This window comes from Schistocerca americana, chromosome 7 (genome assembly GCF_021461395.2).
Source record: "Schistocerca americana isolate TAMUIC-IGC-003095 chromosome 7, iqSchAmer2.1, whole genome shotgun sequence".
Classification (NCBI taxonomy): Eukaryota; Metazoa; Arthropoda; class Insecta; order Orthoptera; family Acrididae; genus Schistocerca; species Schistocerca americana.
This window is the reverse complement of record NC_060125.1, coordinates 134,906,634-134,925,597: the sequence shown is the minus strand read 5'-3', so window position 1 is coordinate 134,925,597 and position 18,964 is coordinate 134,906,634. Positions and strand designations below refer to the sequence as shown.

The 18,964-nt window shown below is 49.9% G+C and overlaps 9 non-coding genes across 9 annotated transcripts; all 9 read left to right on the top strand.

Moving 5' to 3' along the window:
- Nucleotides 1-193: 193 nt before the first annotated feature.
- On the top strand, nt 194-277 carry Trnal-uaa. Its single transcript has one exon. It is a non-coding gene; the product is annotated as a tRNA-Leu (tRNA).
- Nucleotides 278-1,848: 1,571 nt separating this feature from the next.
- On the top strand, nt 1,849-1,932 carry Trnal-uaa. The gene has a single exon. It is a non-coding gene; the product is annotated as a tRNA-Leu (tRNA).
- Nucleotides 1,933-3,493: 1,561 nt separating this feature from the next.
- On the top strand, nt 3,494-3,577 carry Trnal-uaa. The gene has a single exon. It is a non-coding gene; the product is annotated as a tRNA-Leu (tRNA).
- A 1,561-nt stretch (nt 3,578-5,138) lies between these two features.
- Nucleotides 5,139-5,222, top strand: Trnal-uaa. The gene has a single exon. It is a non-coding gene; the product is annotated as a tRNA-Leu (tRNA).
- A 1,561-nt stretch (nt 5,223-6,783) lies between these two features.
- Trnal-uaa lies at nt 6,784-6,867 on the top strand. The gene has a single exon. It is a non-coding gene; the product is annotated as a tRNA-Leu (tRNA).
- A 1,561-nt stretch (nt 6,868-8,428) lies between these two features.
- On the top strand, nt 8,429-8,512 carry Trnal-uaa. The gene has a single exon. It is a non-coding gene; the product is annotated as a tRNA-Leu (tRNA).
- A 1,561-nt stretch (nt 8,513-10,073) lies between these two features.
- On the top strand, nt 10,074-10,157 carry Trnal-uaa. Its single transcript has one exon. It is a non-coding gene; the product is annotated as a tRNA-Leu (tRNA).
- A 1,561-nt stretch (nt 10,158-11,718) lies between these two features.
- Trnal-uaa lies at nt 11,719-11,802 on the top strand. Its single transcript has one exon. It is a non-coding gene; the product is annotated as a tRNA-Leu (tRNA).
- Nucleotides 11,803-13,373: 1,571 nt separating this feature from the next.
- On the top strand, nt 13,374-13,457 carry Trnal-uaa. Its single transcript has one exon. It is a non-coding gene; the product is annotated as a tRNA-Leu (tRNA).
- The last annotated feature ends 5,507 nt before the right edge of the window (nt 13,458-18,964 follow it).

Sequence of the window (18,964 nt, the reverse complement as noted above, 5' to 3'; positions counted from 1 at the left end):
CGGAAGAAAGCGGTCCAACTCGCCACATTGGTTCCCGAAAGCGAGGGTGCGTTTAGTACGCCACATCTGACATTGCGTCTTACATATTATTAAACTGACATAATTCCATTCTACCGAAAAAGGAAAGAGATTTCGGAGTGAGGTTCCTGAGATCTTGCTAGAGATGGAAGTCACTGGAGCGCTTGTCTCGCTCGTCAGATTGGCCGAGCGGTCTAAGGCGCCAGATTTAAGCTCTGGTTCCCCTAAGGGAGCGTGGGTTCGAACCCCACATCTGACAATGCATTTTAAACATTCTGAAACTAACATACTCCCTTCATCTTATAGAACAAGTAAATTACGCAGAAACACGCCGCGGAGATTTTACTAGAGACGACAGTGACAGCAGTGCAGGCGTCGCACGTCCGATAGCCCGAGCGGCCGAAAACAAATAGCGGAACATATTTTTCTCGTGCCGAGTTTCAGCTCTTCTCACGGACGTTTCTGTGGTCGTTGTGTTGTGGCTCAGGGCTATTCCATTTTCCTTCCCTAAAAGGCAACGCGAGAGACTGTCAGGCAAATCGCAAGTGATCTGTACACGGACTAAGACGTCCGCACGTCTGGCAACATTCTCGCCAACTTGTATGCCGTGCCAACGACACGGGTTCATGTCCGATTACCGAAATTAGGCAGCGTTGGCCGTGGCTAGTGCTCGGCTGGATGACGAACTAGGAAGTCCGCGTGTCTTGGTTTCTTCAGTTTTGCCTTTTTCCTTAGTTTTTGGTGCTGCTGTGCGGTAATGGTACGGTCCAGCACGCTGACCCCCTCTTGCTCTCGGTACGCAAAGGCGCGAACATGCGGCCACAGTCAAATGAACGGGTCCGTTGTGTGTTTGTCGATGTGGCCTCTCCCAGTCGTTTCTAGCGCATGTCCTCTACATATACGCCCATTTGCAAGCGTCAGCTTTCGCGTCAGCCGAGCAAAGTCGAGACAAGTCGACACATGGGGACACACGATGCTGTGAATCGTAATCCGCACTAGCCTACGAGGGGAGAAGGGAAACCATTCGTACCGTTGAAAACACTCTCCTGAGTAAAGGAGACAACTTCCGTGCGATGTCCGCGCTTCGAACCCGGAGCAGCTACTTGGGAAGCAACCATGCTGACCGACACACCACCACCGCCTTCTGCTACGCGCTGCTTGCGCCGTGATGTGTCGCCTTCCCTCCTGGCGCCAGAGGCCGAAGGCGATAGCGCTGCAGGCGCTCAACGCCGAGTGCGACGCGAGCACCACTGAACCCGATTTCCTGGTGCTGCTAGGGCGACATACTGTAACTAGGCGCAGAACTGACTTTCTCTGATAAATTGGCCCTTTAATGCACATCAGGGCGAACACGAAATTTCTAATATGAAGTACTCACTGACGATCCAAAGACGTTTCAGTATGTATGCGTCGGTACCACCGGGGCAGAGCCTAAGTATTGTAAAGTGAAGGCCCACAGTTAGAGCCTCACATGAAGTATTTCATTGGCTTCCCACGAGTGCGTAAACCAAAGCGTGGCTGTTGCTAGGAAACGGTCTTATTCGCCGTTCGTTAATATCTAGTTTTCTTTGCATCAATGTGACAATGTTCCTATTACTAAATACAGTTTTGCTAGTTACAGTTCAAACTGGAAGCGACGGAAGAAAGCGGTCCAACTCGCCACATTGGTTCCCGAAAGCGAGGGTGCGTTTAGTACGCCACATCTGACATTGCGTCTTACATATTATTAAACTGACATAATTCCATTCTACCGAAAAAGGAAAGAGATTTCGGAGTGAGGTTCCTGAGATCTTGCTAGAGATGGAAGTCACTGGAGCGCTTGTCTCGCTCGTCAGATTGGCCGAGCGGTCTAAGGCGCCAGATTTAAGCTCTGGTTCCCCTAAGGGAGCGTGGGTTCGAACCCCACATCTGACAATGCATTTTAAACATTCTGAAACTAACATACTCCCTTCATCTTATAGAACAAGTAAATTACGCAGAAACACGCCGCGGAGATTTTACTAGAGACGACAGTGACAGCAGTGCAGGCGTCGCACGTCCGATAGCCCGAGCGGCCGAAAACAAATAGCGGAACATATTTTTCTCGTGCCGAGTTTCAGCTCTTCTCACGGACGTTTCTGTGGTCGTTGTGTTGTGGCTCCGGGCTATTCCATTTTCCTTCCCTAAAAGGCAACGCGAGAGACTGTCAGGCAAATCGCAAGTGATCTGTACACGGACTAAGACGTCCGCACGTCTGGCAACATTCTCGCCAACTTGTATGCCGTGCCAACGACACGGGTTCATGTCCGATTACCGAAATTAGGCAGCGTTGGCCGTGGCTAGTGCTCGGCTGGATGACGAACTAGGAAGTCCGCGTGTCTTGGTTTCTTCAGTTTTGCCTTTTTCCTTAGTTTTTGGTGCTGCTGTGCGGTAATGGTACGGTCCAGCACGCTGACCCCCTCTTGCTCTCGGTACGCAAAGGCGCGAACATGCGGCCACAGTCAAATGAACGGGTCCGTTGTGTGTTTGTCGATGTGGCCTCTCCCAGTCGTTTCTAGCGCATGTCCTCTACATATACGCCCATTTGCAAGCGTCAGCTTTCGCGTCAGCCGAGCAAAGTCGACACATGGGGACACACGATGCTGTGAATCGTAATCCGCACTAGCCTACGAGGGGAGAAGGGAAACCATTCGTACCGTTGAAAACACTCTCCTGAGTAAAGGAGACAACTTCCGTGCGATGTCCGCGCTTCGAACCCGGAGCAGCTACTTGGGAAGCAACCATGCTGACCGACACACCACCACCGCCTTCTGCTACGCGCTGCTTGCGCCGTGATGTGTCGCCTTCCCTCCTGGCGCCAGAGGCCGAAGGCGATAGCGCTGCAGGCGCTCAACGCCGAGTGCGACGCGAGCACCACTGAACCCGATTTCCTGGTGCTGCTAGGGCGACATACTGTAACTAGGCGCAGAACTGACTTTCTCTGATAAATTGGCCCTTTAATGCACATCAGGGCGAACACGAAATTTCTAATATGAAGTACTCACTGACGATCCAAAGACGTTTCAGTATGTATGCGTCGGTACCACCGGGGCAGAGCCTAAGTATTGTAAAGTGAAGGCCCACAGTTAGAGCCTCACATGAAGTATTTCATTGGCTTCCCACGAGTGCGTAAACCAAAGCGTGGCTGTTGCTAGGAAACGGTCTTATTCGCCGTTCGTTAATATCTAGTTTTCTTTGCATCAATGTGACAATGTTCCTATTACTAAATACAGTTTTGCTAGTTACAGTTCAAACTGGAAGCGACGGAAGAAAGCGGTCCAACTCGCCACATTGGTTCCCGAAAGCGAGGGTGCGTTTAGTACGCCACATCTGACATTGCGTCTTACATATTATTAAACTGACATAATTCCATTCTACCGAAAAAGGAAAGAGATTTCGGAGTGAGGTTCCTGAGATCTTGCTAGAGATGGAAGTCACTGGAGCGCTTGTCTCGCTCGTCAGATTGGCCGAGCGGTCTAAGGCGCCAGATTTAAGCTCTGGTTCCCGTAAGGGAGCGTGGGTTCGAACCCCACATCTGACAATGCATTTTAAACATTCTGAAACTAACATACTCCCTTCATCTTATAGAACAAGTAAATTACGCAGAAACACGCCGCGGAGATTTTACTAGAGACGACAGTGACAGCAGTGCAGGCGTCGCACGTCCGATAGCCCGAGCGGCCGAAAACAAATAGCGGAACATATTTTTCTCGTGCCGAGTTTCAGCTCTTCTCACGGACGTTTCTGTGGTCGTTGTGTTGTGGCTCAGGGCTATTCCATTTTCCTTCCCTAAAAGGCAACGCGAGAGACTGTCAGGCAAATCGCAAGTGATCTGTACACGGACTAAGACGTCCGCACGTCTGGCAACATTCTCGCCAACTTGTATGCCGTGCCAACGACACGGGTTCATGTCCGATTACCGAAATTAGGCAGCGTTGGCCGTGGCTAGTGCTCGGCTGGATGACGAACTAGGAAGTCCGCGTGTCTTGGTTTCTTCAGTTTTGCCTTTTTCCTTAGTTTTTGGTGCTGCTGTGCGGTAATGGTACGGTCCAGCACGCTGACCCCCTCTTGCTCTCGGTACGCAAAGGCGCGAACATGCGGCCACAGTCAAATGAACGGGTCCGTTGTGTGTTTGTCGATGTGGCCTCTCCCAGTCGTTTCTAGCGCATGTCCTCTACATATACGCCCATTTGCAAGCGTCAGCTTTCGCGTCAGCCGAGCAAAGTCGACACATGGGGACACACGATGCTGTGAATCGTAATCCGCACTAGCCTACGAGGGGAGAAGGGAAACCATTCGTACCGTTGAAAACACTCTCCTGAGTAAAGGAGACAACTTCCGTGCGATGTCCGCGCTTCGAACCCGGAGCAGCTACTTGGGAAGCAACCATGCTGACCGACACACCACCACCGCCTTCTGCTACGCGCTGCTTGCGCCGTGATGTGTCGCCTTCCCTCCTGGCGCCAGAGGCCGAAGGCGATAGCGCTGCAGGCGCTCAACGCCGAGTGCGACGCGAGCACCACTGAACCCGATTTCCTGGTGCTGCTAGGGCGACATACTGTAACTAGGCGCAGAACTGACTTTCTCTGATAAATTGGCCCTTTAATGCACATCAGGGCGAACACGAAATTTCTAATATGAAGTACTCACTGACGATCCAAAGACGTTTCAGTATGTATGCGTCGGTACCACCGGGGCAGAGCCTAAGTATTGTAAAGTGAAGGCCCACAGTTAGAGCCTCACATGAAGTATTTCATTGGCTTCCCACGAGTGCGTAAACCAAAGCGTGGCTGTTGCTAGGAAACGGTCTTATTCGCCGTTCGTTAATATCTAGTTTTCTTTGCATCAATGTGACAATGTTCCTATTACTAAATACAGTTTTGCTAGTTACAGTTCAAACTGGAAGCGACGGAAGAAAGCGGTCCAACTCGCCACATTGGTTCCCGAAAGCGAGGGTGCGTTTAGTACGCCACATCTGACATTGCGTCTTACATATTATTAAACTGACATAATTCCATTCTACCGAAAAAGGAAAGAGATTTCGGAGTGAGGTTCCTGAGATCTTGCTAGAGATGGAAGTCACTGGAGCGCTTGTCTCGCTCGTCAGATTGGCCGAGCGGTCTAAGGCGCCAGATTTAAGCTCTGGTTCCCCTAAGGCAGCGTGGGTTCGAACCCCACATCTGACAATGCATTTTAAACATTCTGAAACTAACATACTCCCTTCATCTTATAGAACAAGTAAATTACGCAGAAACACGCCGCGGAGATTTTACTAGAGACGACAGTGACAGCAGTGCAGGCGTCGCACGTCCGATAGCCCGAGCGGCCGAAAACAAATAGCGGAACATATTTTTCTCGTGCCGAGTTTCAGCTCTTCTCACGGACGTTTCTGTGGTCGTTGTGTTGTGGCTCAGGGCTATTCCATTTTCCTTCCCTAAAAGGCAACGCGAGAGACTGTCAGGCAAATCGCAAGTGATCTGTACACGGACTAAGACGTCCGCACGTCTGGCAACATTCTCGCCAACTTGTATGCCGTGCCAACGACACGGGTTCATGTCCGATTACCGAAATTAGGCAGCGTTGGCCGTGGCTAGTGCTCGGCTGGATGACGAACTAGGAAGTCCGCGTGTCTTGGTTTCTTCAGTTTTGCCTTTTTCCTTAGTTTTTGGTGCTGCTGTGCGGTAATGGTACGGTCCAGCACGCTGACCCCCTCTTGCTCTCGGTACGCAAAGGCGCGAACATGCGGCCACAGTCAAATGAACGGGTCCGTTGTGTGTTTGTCGATGTGGCCTCTCCCAGTCGTTTCTAGCGCATGTCCTCTACATATACGCCCATTTGCAAGCGTCAGCTTTCGCGTCAGCCGAGCAAAGTCGACACATGGGGACACACGATGCTGTGAATCGTAATCCGCACTAGCCTACGAGGGGAGAAGGGAAACCATTCGTACCGTTGAAAACACTCTCCTGAGTAAAGGAGACAACTTCCGTGCGATGTCCGCGCTTCGAACCCGGAGCAGCTACTTGGGAAGCAACCATGCTGACCGACACACCACCACCGCCTTCTGCTACGCGCTGCTTGCGCCGTGATGTGTCGCCTTCCCTCCTGGCGCCAGAGGCCGAAGGCGATAGCGCTGCAGGCGCTCAACGCCGAGTGCGACGCGAGCACCACTGAACCCGATTTCCTGGTGCTGCTAGGGCGACATACTGTAACTAGGCGCAGAACTGACTTTCTCTGATAAATTGGCCCTTTAATGCACATCAGGGCGAACACGAAATTTCTAATATGAAGTACTCACTGACGATCCAAAGACGTTTCAGTATGTATGCGTCGGTACCACCGGGGCAGAGCCTAAGTATTGTAAAGTGAAGGCCCACAGTTAGAGCCTCACATGAAGTATTTCATTGGCTTCCCACGAGTGCGTAAACCAAAGCGTGGCTGTTGCTAGGAAACGGTCTTATTCGCCGTTCGTTAATATCTAGTTTTCTTTGCATCAATGTGACAATGTTCCTATTACTAAATACAGTTTTGCTAGTTACAGTTCAAACTGGAAGCGACGGAAGAAAGCGGTCCAACTCGCCACATTGGTTCCCGAAAGCGAGGGTGCGTTTAGTACGCCACATCTGACATTGCGTCTTACATATTATTAAACTGACATAATTCCATTCTACCGAAAAAGGAAAGAGATTTCGGAGTGAGGTTCCTGAGATCTTGCTAGAGATGGAAGTCACTGGAGCGCTTGTCTCGCTCGTCAGATTGGCCGAGCGGTCTAAGGCGCCAGATTTAAGCTCTGGTTCCCCTAAGGGAGCGTGGGTTCGAACCCCACATCTGACAATGCATTTTAAACATTCTGAAACTAACATACTCCCTTCATCTTATAGAACAAGTAAATTACGCAGAAACACGCCGCGGAGATTTTACTAGAGACGACAGTGACAGCAGTGCAGGCGTCGCACGTCCGATAGCCCGAGCGGCCGAAAACAAATAGCGGAACATATTTTTCTCGTGCCGAGTTTCAGCTCTTCTCACGGACGTTTCTGTGGTCGTTGTGTTGTGGCTCCGGGCTATTCCATTTTCCTTCCCTAAAAGGCAACGCGAGAGACTGTCAGGCAAATCGCAAGTGATCTGTACACGGACTAAGACGTCCGCACGTCTGGCAACATTCTCGCCAACTTGTATGCCGTGCCAACGACACGGGTTCATGTCCGATTACCGAAATTAGGCAGCGTTGGCCGTGGCTAGTGCTCGGCTGGATGACGAACTAGGAAGTCCGCGTGTCTTGGTTTCTTCAGTTTTGCCTTTTTCCTTAGTTTTTGGTGCTGCTGTGCGGTAATGGTACGGTCCAGCACGCTGACCCCCTCTTGCTCTCGGTACGCAAAGGCGCGAACATGCGGCCACAGTCAAATGAACGGGTCCGTTGTGTGTTTGTCGATGTGGCCTCTCCCAGTCGTTTCTAGCGCATGTCCTCTACATATACGCCCATTTGCAAGCGTCAGCTTTCGCGTCAGCCGAGCAAAGTCGACACATGGGGACACACGATGCTGTGAATCGTAATCCGCACTAGCCTACGAGGGGAGAAGGGAAACCATTCGTACCGTTGAAAACACTCTCCTGAGTAAAGGAGACAACTTCCGTGCGATGTCCGCGCTTCGAACCCGGAGCAGCTACTTGGGAAGCAACCATGCTGACCGACACACCACCACCGCCTTCTGCTACGCGCTGCTTGCGCCGTGATGTGTCGCCTTCCCTCCTGGCGCCAGAGGCCGAAGGCGATAGCGCTGCAGGCGCTCAACGCCGAGTGCGACGCGAGCACCACTGAACCCGATTTCCTGGTGCTGCTAGGGCGACATACTGTAACTAGGCGCAGAACTGACTTTCTCTGATAAATTGGCCCTTTAATGCACATCAGGGCGAACACGAAATTTCTAATATGAAGTACTCACTGACGATCCAAAGACGTTTCAGTATGTATGCGTCGGTACCACCGGGGCAGAGCCTAAGTATTGTAAAGTGAAGGCCCACAGTTAGAGCCTCACATGAAGTATTTCATTGGCTTCCCACGAGTGCGTAAACCAAAGCGTGGCTGTTGCTAGGAAACGGTCTTATTCGCCGTTCGTTAATATCTAGTTTTCTTTGCATCAATGTGACAATGTTCCTATTACTAAATACAGTTTTGCTAGTTACAGTTCAAACTGGAAGCGACGGAAGAAAGCGGTCCAACTCGCCACATTGGTTCCCGAAAGCGAGGGTGCGTTTAGTACGCCACATCTGACATTGCGTCTTACATATTATTAAACTGACATAATTCCATTCTACCGAAAAAGGAAAGAGATTTCGGAGTGAGGTTCCTGAGATCTTGCTAGAGATGGAAGTCACTGGAGCGCTTGTCTCGCTCGTCAGATTGGCCGAGCGGTCTAAGGCGCCAGATTTAAGCTCTGGTTCCCGTAAGGGAGCGTGGGTTCGAACCCCACATCTGACAATGCATTTTAAACATTCTGAAACTAACATACTCCCTTCATCTTATAGAACAAGTAAATTACGCAGAAACACGCCGCGGAGATTTTACTAGAGACGACAGTGACAGCAGTGCAGGCGTCGCACGTCCGATAGCCCGAGCGGCCGAAAACAAATAGCGGAACATATTTTTCTCGTGCCGAGTTTCAGCTCTTCTCACGGACGTTTCTGTGGTCGTTGTGTTGTGGCTCAGGGCTATTCCATTTTCCTTCCCTAAAAGGCAACGCGAGAGACTGTCAGGCAAATCGCAAGTGATCTGTACACGGACTAAGACGTCCGCACGTCTGGCAACATTCTCGCCAACTTGTATGCCGTGCCAACGACACGGGTTCATGTCCGATTACCGAAATTAGGCAGCGTTGGCCGTGGCTAGTGCTCGGCTGGATGACGAACTAGGAAGTCCGCGTGTCTTGGTTTCTTCAGTTTTGCCTTTTTCCTTAGTTTTTGGTGCTGCTGTGCGGTAATGGTACGGTCCAGCACGCTGACCCCCTCTTGCTCTCGGTACGCAAAGGCGCGAACATGCGGCCACAGTCAAATGAACGGGTCCGTTGTGTGTTTGTCGATGTGGCCTCTCCCAGTCGTTTCTAGCGCATGTCCTCTACATATACGCCCATTTGCAAGCGTCAGCTTTCGCGTCAGCCGAGCAAAGTCGACACATGGGGACACACGATGCTGTGAATCGTAATCCGCACTAGCCTACGAGGGGAGAAGGGAAACCATTCGTACCGTTGAAAACACTCTCCTGAGTAAAGGAGACAACTTCCGTGCGATGTCCGCGCTTCGAACCCGGAGCAGCTACTTGGGAAGCAACCATGCTGACCGACACACCACCACCGCCTTCTGCTACGCGCTGCTTGCGCCGTGATGTGTCGCCTTCCCTCCTGGCGCCAGAGGCCGAAGGCGATAGCGCTGCAGGCGCTCAACGCCGAGTGCGACGCGAGCACCACTGAACCCGATTTCCTGGTGCTGCTAGGGCGACATACTGTAACTAGGCGCAGAACTGACTTTCTCTGATAAATTGGCCCTTTAATGCACATCAGGGCGAACACGAAATTTCTAATATGAAGTACTCACTGACGATCCAAAGACGTTTCAGTATGTATGCGTCGGTACCACCGGGGCAGAGCCTAAGTATTGTAAAGTGAAGGCCCACAGTTAGAGCCTCACATGAAGTATTTCATTGGCTTCCCACGAGTGCGTAAACCAAAGCGTGGCTGTTGCTAGGAAACGGTCTTATTCGCCGTTCGTTAATATCTAGTTTTCTTTGCATCAATGTGACAATGTTCCTATTACTAAATACAGTTTTGCTAGTTACAGTTCAAACTGGAAGCGACGGAAGAAAGCGGTCCAACTCGCCACATTGGTTCCCGAAAGCGAGGGTGCGTTTAGTACGCCACATCTGACATTGCGTCTTACATATTATTAAACTGACATAATTCCATTCTACCGAAAAAGGAAAGAGATTTCGGAGTGAGGTTCCTGAGATCTTGCTAGAGATGGAAGTCACTGGAGCGCTTGTCTCGCTCGTCAGATTGGCCGAGCGGTCTAAGGCGCCAGATTTAAGCTCTGGTTCCCCTAAGGCAGCGTGGGTTCGAACCCCACATCTGACAATGCATTTTAAACATTCTGAAACTAACATACTCCCTTCATCTTATAGAACAAGTAAATTACGCAGAAACACGCCGCGGAGATTTTACTAGAGACGACAGTGACAGCAGTGCAGGCGTCGCACGTCCGATAGCCCGAGCGGCCGAAAACAAATAGCGGAACATATTTTTCTCGTGCCGAGTTTCAGCTCTTCTCACGGACGTTTCTGTGGTCGTTGTGTTGTGGCTCCGGGCTATTCCATTTTCCTTCCCTAAAAGGCAACGCGAGAGACTGTCAGGCAAATCGCAAGTGATCTGTACACGGACTAAGACGTCCGCACGTCTGGCAACATTCTCGCCAACTTGTATGCCGTGCCAACGACACGGGTTCATGTCCGATTACCGAAATTAGGCAGCGTTGGCCGTGGCTAGTGCTCGGCTGGATGACGAACTAGGAAGTCCGCGTGTCTTGGTTTCTTCAGTTTTGCCTTTTTCCTTAGTTTTTGGTGCTGCTGTGCGGTAATGGTACGGTCCAGCACGCTGACCCCCTCTTGCTCTCGGTACGCAAAGGCGCGAACATGCGGCCACAGTCAAATGAACGGGTCCGTTGTGTGTTTGTCGATGTGGCCTCTCCCAGTCGTTTCTAGCGCATGTCCTCTACATATACGCCCATTTGCAAGCGTCAGCTTTCGCGTCAGCCGAGCAAAGTCGACACATGGGGACACACGATGCTGTGAATCGTAATCCGCACTAGCCTACGAGGGGAGAAGGGAAACCATTCGTACCGTTGAAAACACTCTCCTGAGTAAAGGAGACAACTTCCGTGCGATGTCCGCGCTTCGAACCCGGAGCAGCTACTTGGGAAGCAACCATGCTGACCGACACACCACCACCGCCTTCTGCTACGCGCTGCTTGCGCCGTGATGTGTCGCCTTCCCTCCTGGCGCCAGAGGCCGAAGGCGATAGCGCTGCAGGCGCTCAACGCCGAGTGCGACGCGAGCACCACTGAACCCGATTTCCTGGTGCTGCTAGGGCGACATACTGTAACTAGGCGCAGAACTGACTTTCTCTGATAAATTGGCCCTTTAATGCACATCAGGGCGAACACGAAATTTCTAATATGAAGTACTCACTGACGATCCAAAGACGTTTCAGTATGTATGCGTCGGTACCACCGGGGCAGAGCCTAAGTATTGTAAAGTGAAGGCCCACAGTTAGAGCCTCACATGAAGTATTTCATTGGCTTCCCACGAGTGCGTAAACCAAAGCGTGGCTGTTGCTAGGAAACGGTCTTATTCGCCGTTCGTTAATATCTAGTTTTCTTTGCATCAATGTGACAATGTTCCTATTACTAAATACAGTTTTGCTAGTTACAGTTCAAACTGGAAGCGACGGAAGAAAGCGGTCCAACTCGCCACATTGGTTCCCGAAAGCGAGGGTGCGTTTAGTACGCCACATCTGACATTGCGTCTTACATATTATTAAACTGACATAATTCCATTCTACCGAAAAAGGAAAGAGATTTCGGAGTGAGGTTCCTGAGATCTTGCTAGAGATGGAAGTCACTGGAGCGCTTGTCTCGCTCGTCAGATTGGCCGAGCGGTCTAAGGCGCCAGATTTAAGCTCTGGTTCCCCTAAGGGAGCGTGGGTTCGAACCCCACATCTGACAATGCATTTTAAACATTCTGAAACTAACATACTCCCTTCATCTTATAGAACAAGTAAATTACGCAGAAACACGCCGCGGAGATTTTACTAGAGACGACAGTGACAGCAGTGCAGGCGTCGCACGTCCGATAGCCCGAGCGGCCGAAAACAAATAGCGGAACATATTTTTCTCGTGCCGAGTTTCAGCTCTTCTCACGGACGTTTCTGTGGTCGTTGTGTTGTGGCTCAGGGCTATTCCATTTTCCTTCCCTAAAAGGCAACGCGAGAGACTGTCAGGCAAATCGCAAGTGATCTGTACACGGACTAAGACGTCCGCACGTCTGGCAACATTCTCGCCAACTTGTATGCCGTGCCAACGACACGGGTTCATGTCCGATTACCGAAATTAGTCAGCGTTGGCCGTGGCTAGTGCTCGGCTGGATGACGAACTAGGAAGTCCGCGTGTCTTGGTTTCTTCAGTTTTGCCTTTTTCCTTAGTTTTTGGTGCTGCTGTGCGGTAATGGTACGGTCCAGCACGCTGACCCCCTCTTGCTCTCGGTACGCAAAGGCGCGAACATGCGGCCACAGTCAAATGAACGGGTCCGTTGTGTGTTTGTCGATGTGGCCTCTCCCAGTCGTTTCTAGCGCATGTCCTCTACATATACGCCCATTTGCAAGCGTCAGCTTTCGCGTCAGCCGAGCAAAGTCGAGACAAGTCGACACATGGGGACACACGATGCTGTGAATCGTAATCCGCACTAGCCTACGAGGGGAGAAGGGAAACCATTCGTACCGTTGAAAACACTCTCCTGAGTAAAGGAGACAACTTCCGTGCGATGTCCGCGCTTCGAACCCGGAGCAGCTACTTGGGAAGCAACCATGCTGACCGACACACCACCACCGCCTTCTGCTACGCGCTGCTTGCGCCGTGATGTGTCGCCTTCCCTCCTGGCGCCAGAGGCCGAAGGCGATAGCGCTGCAGGCGCTCAACGCCGAGTGCGACGCGAGCACCACTGAACCCGATTTCCTGGTGCTGCTAGGGCGACATACTGTAACTAGGCGCAGAACTGATTTTCTCTGATAAATTGGCCCTTTAATGCACATCAGGGCGAACACGAAATTTCTAATATGAAGTACTCACTGACGATCCAAAGACGTTTCAGTATGTATGCGTCGGTACCACCGGGGCAGAGCCTAAGTATTGTAAAGTGAAGGCCCACAGTTAGAGCCTCACATGAAGTATTTCATTGGCTTCCCACGAGTGCGTAAACCAAAGCGTGGCTGTTGCTAGGAAACGGTCTTATTCGCCGTTCGTTAATATCTAGTTTTCTTTGCATCAATGTGACAATGTTCCTATTACTAAATACAGTTTTGCTAGTTACAGTTCAAACTGGAAGCGACGGAAGAAAGCGGTCCAACTCGCCACATTGGTTCCCGAAAGCGAGGGTGCGTTTAGTACGCCACATCTGACATTGCGTCTTACATATTATTAAACTGACATAATTCCATTCTACCGAAAAAGGAAAGAGATTTCGGAGTGAGGTTCCTGAGATCTTGCTAGAGATGGAAGTCACTGGAGCGCTTGTCTCGCTCGTCAGATTGGCCGAGCGGTCTAAGGCGCCAGATTTAAGCTCTGGTTCCCGTAAGGGAGCGTGGGTTCGAACCCCACATCTGACAATGCATTTTAAACATTCTGAAACTAACATACTCCCTTCATCTTATAGAACAAGTAAATTACGCAGAAACACGCCGCGGAGATTTTACTAGAGACGACAGTGACAGCAGTGCAGGCGTCGCACGTCCGATAGCCCGAGCGGCCGAAAACAAATAGCGGAACATATTTTTCTCGTGCCGAGTTTCAGCTCCTCTCACGGACGTTTCTGTGGTCGTTGTGTTGTGGCTCTAGGTTCCAAGCGACAGCGAGAAAATCTCAACAGCAACACTTACGTGTTTAAATGAATGGTAGGGCCTTAATAAAGATAGATGAAACGTTGGCTCGGGTACTGGGGTTCTGAAGCGGCCGTATTGCTTGGGCAGTAAGCTCACTAAGTTAGTGTGTCACGCTAATAACGGGAAGGCTGTGGGTTCGATCGCACCGAGACCTATCCATATTCCTTCCCTAAACATTGTGAATTCAATCTTCCTTCCTTCCCTAAAAGGCATCACGAGAGGTTTGTTAGGCAAGTCCTATGTGATCTGTACAAGGACTAAGACTTCCGCACCTCTGGTAATATCCGATATATCTCCGGCTGTTACTACGAACTGTGACTTCTCTGACCCAAAGTCACGTGTAAGTAAAGAGATTGTTGTGTTTCACAAGTACGGTGTTTTCTAAATCCGTGTTTACTACTTGTCAATAGATATTCTCATCGAGCTAATTTGAAATCCTCATTTCCTTGGACTCATCAGGATTTATCCCAGTTATACCCGAGTCCCCCATTGTCTTAGTCATTGGTCTTATGCATATACCGCTGCTCGCATTAGTGCAGTATCTCTCATCAAATTGGATTATCAAGGACGCGTCTTATCCTGCATAAGAACGCCTGAAATCATAAAACTAGGTATGGGATGGTTTCAGGGTGTTTTAGAGTCAATCACTGTGTTGTCTGCCAAAGGGCTGCATATTATGCCCGAACTGCACTTGGCTACTAGTGACTACCATGCACAGCTCGAAGGCGAAGATGACTTCCCCCAGGTTCCCCTTCCAAGAAAGTTCTCATATCTGTAAGATATCTCTCACCACATCACTCTTGGCTTCAACAACACAATAACAGACTGCCTTTGTCCACAACATACACTAAACAGACCTCTGAGGAGAGTGGCTGAGGCAGCAGCAGGGGGAAGATGGCAGCCAGGTTGCGAAGGAAACCAAGGCCGCCTGCTTCCCTCCCTCTACGCTGCCCTTAGCTTCTACCATGGCTTCTTCACGTTACTCTCGTTTGCTTCTCCCTCTAGGTAGGTCGCGTTCTCCTCCTCGAGATTTCTCTGCGGCTAAAGTTCGCCCAGTTCTATGTCTATAATGCAAGCAGTCAGAGACGTAGATTATGAGAATATATTTGAGAATATGAAGGTAGGTAGCTCGTTTGGCAACGTCGAGTGAAATACATTTTTTGAAACACACTCTTTGAAATTTTGAATTCAGCAAGGATAAAGTATAGGGTACGAACGATTATCTACAGTTTGTTCAGAAATCAGACTGCAGTTACAAGGTTACAAGCATGGAATAGAAACAATAGCTGACACAGTAGCTCAACATGCAATTTACAGGTTGTAAAGGAAATTTCCACCATAAACTATGAACCTTTCCTCAGTGTGTCGTTTCTGTATCCAACAACATACACTCCTGGAAATTGAAAAAAGAACACATTGACACCGGTGTGTCAGACCCACCATACTTGCTCCGGACACTGCGAGAGGGCTGTACAAGCAATGATCACACGCACGGCACAGCGGACACACCAGGAACCGCGGTGTTGGCCGTCAAATGGCGCTAGCTGCGCAGCATTTGTGCACCGCCGCCGTCAGTGTCAGCCAGTTTGCTGTGGCATACGGAGCTCCATCGCAGTCTTTAATACTGGTAGCATGCCGCGACAGCGTGGACGTGAACCGTATGTGCAGTTGACGGACTTTGAGCGAGGGCGTATAGTGGGCATGCGGGAGGCCGGGTGGACGTACCGCCGAATTGCTCAACACGTGGGGCGTGAGGTCTCCACAGTACATCGATGTTGTCGCCAGTGGTCGGCGGAAGGTGCACGTGCCCGTCGACCTGGGACCGGACCGCAGCGACGCACGGATGCACGCCAAGACCGTAGGATCCTACGCAGTGCCTTAGGGGACCGCACCGCCACTTCCCAGCAAATTAGGGACACTGTTGCTCCTGGGGTATCGGCGAGGACCATTCGCAACCGTCTCCATGAAGCTGGGCTACGGTCCCGCACACCGTTAGGCCGTCTTCCGCTCACGCCCCAACATCGTGCAGCCCGCCTCCAGTGGTGTCGCGACAGGCGTGAATGGAGGGACGAATGGAGACGTGTCGTCTTCAGCGATGAGAGTCGCTTCTGCCTTGGTGCCAATGATGGTCGTATGCGTGTTTGGCGCCGTGCAGGTGAGCGCCACAATCAGGACTGCATACGACCGAGGCACACAGGGCCAACACCCGGCATCATGGTGTGGGGAGCGATCTCCTACACTGGCCGTACACCACTGGTGATCGTCGAGGGGACACTGAATAGTGCACGGTACATCCAGACCGTCATCGAACCCATCGTTCTACCATTCCTAGACCGGCAAGGGAACTTGCTGTTCCAACAGGACAATGCACGTCCGCATGTATCCCGTGCCACCCAACGTGCTCTAGAAGGTGTAAGTCAACTACCCTGGCCAGCAAGATCTCCGGATCTGTCCCCCATTGAGCATGTTTGGGACTGGATGAAGCGTCGTCTCACGCGGTCTGCACGTCCAGCACGACCGCTGGTCCAACTGAGGCGCCAGGTGGAAATGGCATGGCAAGCCGTTCCACAGGACTACATCCAGCATCTCTACGATCGTCTCCATGGGAGAATAGCAGCCTGCATTGCTGCGAAAGGTGGATATACACTGTACTAGTGCCGACATTGTGCATGCTCTGTTGCCTGTGTCTATGTGCCTGTGGTTCTGTCAGTGTGATCATGTGATGTATCTGACCCCAGGAATGTGTCAATAAAGTTTCCCCTTCCTGGGACAATGAATTCACGGTGTTCTTATTTCAATTTCCAGGAGTGTAGATAGCCGTAACTCAGATTTCATCACATCAGCGGAGTATCTGTTGAACAGGCCAGACTTGCACACTGTTTCCAAAAATGTGGAGCTTTTTCAGTAATTGAATGGGAAAGTCTAGATGTTTGATTGATTTCACCTTCTAACATTAATCAACATGGTGTTGTTATGCTGGTACTGCGAACGGCTGAAAGCAAAGGGAAACTACAGAAATTATATTTCAAGAAGACCTGTAGGTCTACTGTTGTTTAATGACGATGGAATTCTGGAGTGTAAAATATTCCGGACGTAAAGTAGTCCCTCATTCGGATCTAAGGGCAGGGGCTACTCAAGATGATGTTATCGGCAAAATAAATCTGGCGTTCTATCGTCCGGAGTATGGAATAATATATTTTTTAATTAGGCGGGTAGGTTAGAGGATTCAAAAGGGGGAAATGATAGGTTTAAGTTAGATACGGTGGGAATTAGTAAAGCGTGGTGGCAGGACAAACAGGACTTCTAGTCAGACGAGTATGTGGTTATCAACTCAGCATTAGTTATGGGTAATACATATACAAAGCCAAGACCCACCACAGTACTATAGGTATATTTACCTACTAACTCCGTAGATGAAGAGATTACAAATTTACTTATGATGAGACGGAAGAAATTATTCAGACAATTTACGAGAATGGGAGACTAAAATTCGACAAAACGGAAAGTAATAGAAATAAAAGCAGTAGAACAACATGGACTGGCGAAAGCAATGCAAGGGGAAGCCACCTTGTACAATTTTGCTCACTGCACAACTTACTATTTGCTAACAGTTTGTTTAAAAATCATGCAAGAAGGTTGTAGTGTGGAAAAAACCTGTGGACAACGAAAGATTTCATAATGGTTATCTAACGCTAAGACAGAGATTTAAGACACTAGATATTAAACTGCATAACAATATTTTCATGAGTGGATGTGGTTTCAGACAGTAACATATTAGTTATGAAATGCAGATTGAAGCTGAGGAATTTGTAGAAATGTTGAAAATTAAGTAGGTGGAATCTGGATAAGTTGAAACAATCAAAGGGAGCATTAGGCTACGATTGACTGAAATACTCGATATGAATGCAACAGAAAACGAATAGGTAGCTTTCAGAGATGAAGCGTGAAGACAGTAAATGAACAACTAAGCACAAAATCGTGGAAAAAGTACACTGCCTGATAAAATGCAACATATTCAATGATCAGAGTATAGTATGTGTATACCGAGGGGTTTTAGTGTTAATGATTCATTTGCTACGGTCGTCAGCGATCAGGAGGACTGTCTGTGCATCCTCTGTTTTGACTGCAGCTAGTAACTGTTGGGTTTAGAGACGAACAGTGTTTGCAACATTCATTGCAGAATAAAACCGTGCCTCACCGATGGGTGTGTACACTTCTTGAGCAGCTTCAGCTATTTGAAGGGGATCACACTGTATACCTGCAGGAAGCTGGGTCGACGAATCGACGGATTGCTGCACATCTTGGGCGCAAAGTATTGGTGATGTTTCGCTGCTCTCAGCAGTGGTCTGTGGAACATTCCCACACCTGTAGACTTCGTTTTGTACGTCGCAGTAGTGCAGACGCACGTCTAGACCAACGCTTTGCGGGAGCAGCTGTGACCGAGCGAAAACAATCCAGGGACGAAACCTCGGTACGTGTTGTGTTCAGGGAGGATTGGGAACTGTCTGTCTGCAGCAAGATCAAGTTCACTTGTGCCTCTGTCCATGCTGACACCACACCCCAGCAAGCATGTCTACTCTAGTATCGTGAAAGAGTTGACTGGAAAGTGGACTGTTGTCTTCAGTGATAAAAGTAGGTTCTATCAATATACTAGTGGTAGACGTGTATGTATACGGCGTAAACTTGGTGAGCTGCCTATTCCAGAGTGCATTCGCCCACAACACACAGGTACCAACCGACGATTCAGGTTGGTTGATTGGCTGATTTGGACGAGGGCACGAAATAGTGAGGTCATCGGTCCCATCAGAGTAAGGAAGGATGGGGGACGAAATCGGCCGTGCCCTTTCAGAGGTACCATCATGGCATTTGCCTGAAGCGATTTAAGGAAATCAAGATGGCCGGACGCGGGTTTGAACCGCTGTCCTCCACAATATGAGTCTAGTGTACTAACCACTGCGCCACCTCGCTCGTTCAGGATTCAGGGTGTGGGAAGTCATCACTTACAACTCATGGTAAGGTAACGGGTAAAGCCCATGCAGGGTAAAGTCCCTACAGAAACACCAGACGTCATCGCGAGTTGTAACTAATGACCAGTGCCCGCTATATTGCTTCCATGCTACTGCCATTTCTTCAAGAGGAAAGTGATGTGCCTATTCAGCAGGACAATACATGGCCGCATACTGCAGCTGAGAGGCAACGTGCTCTTCATCGTGCGCCACAACTGCCCTGGGTAG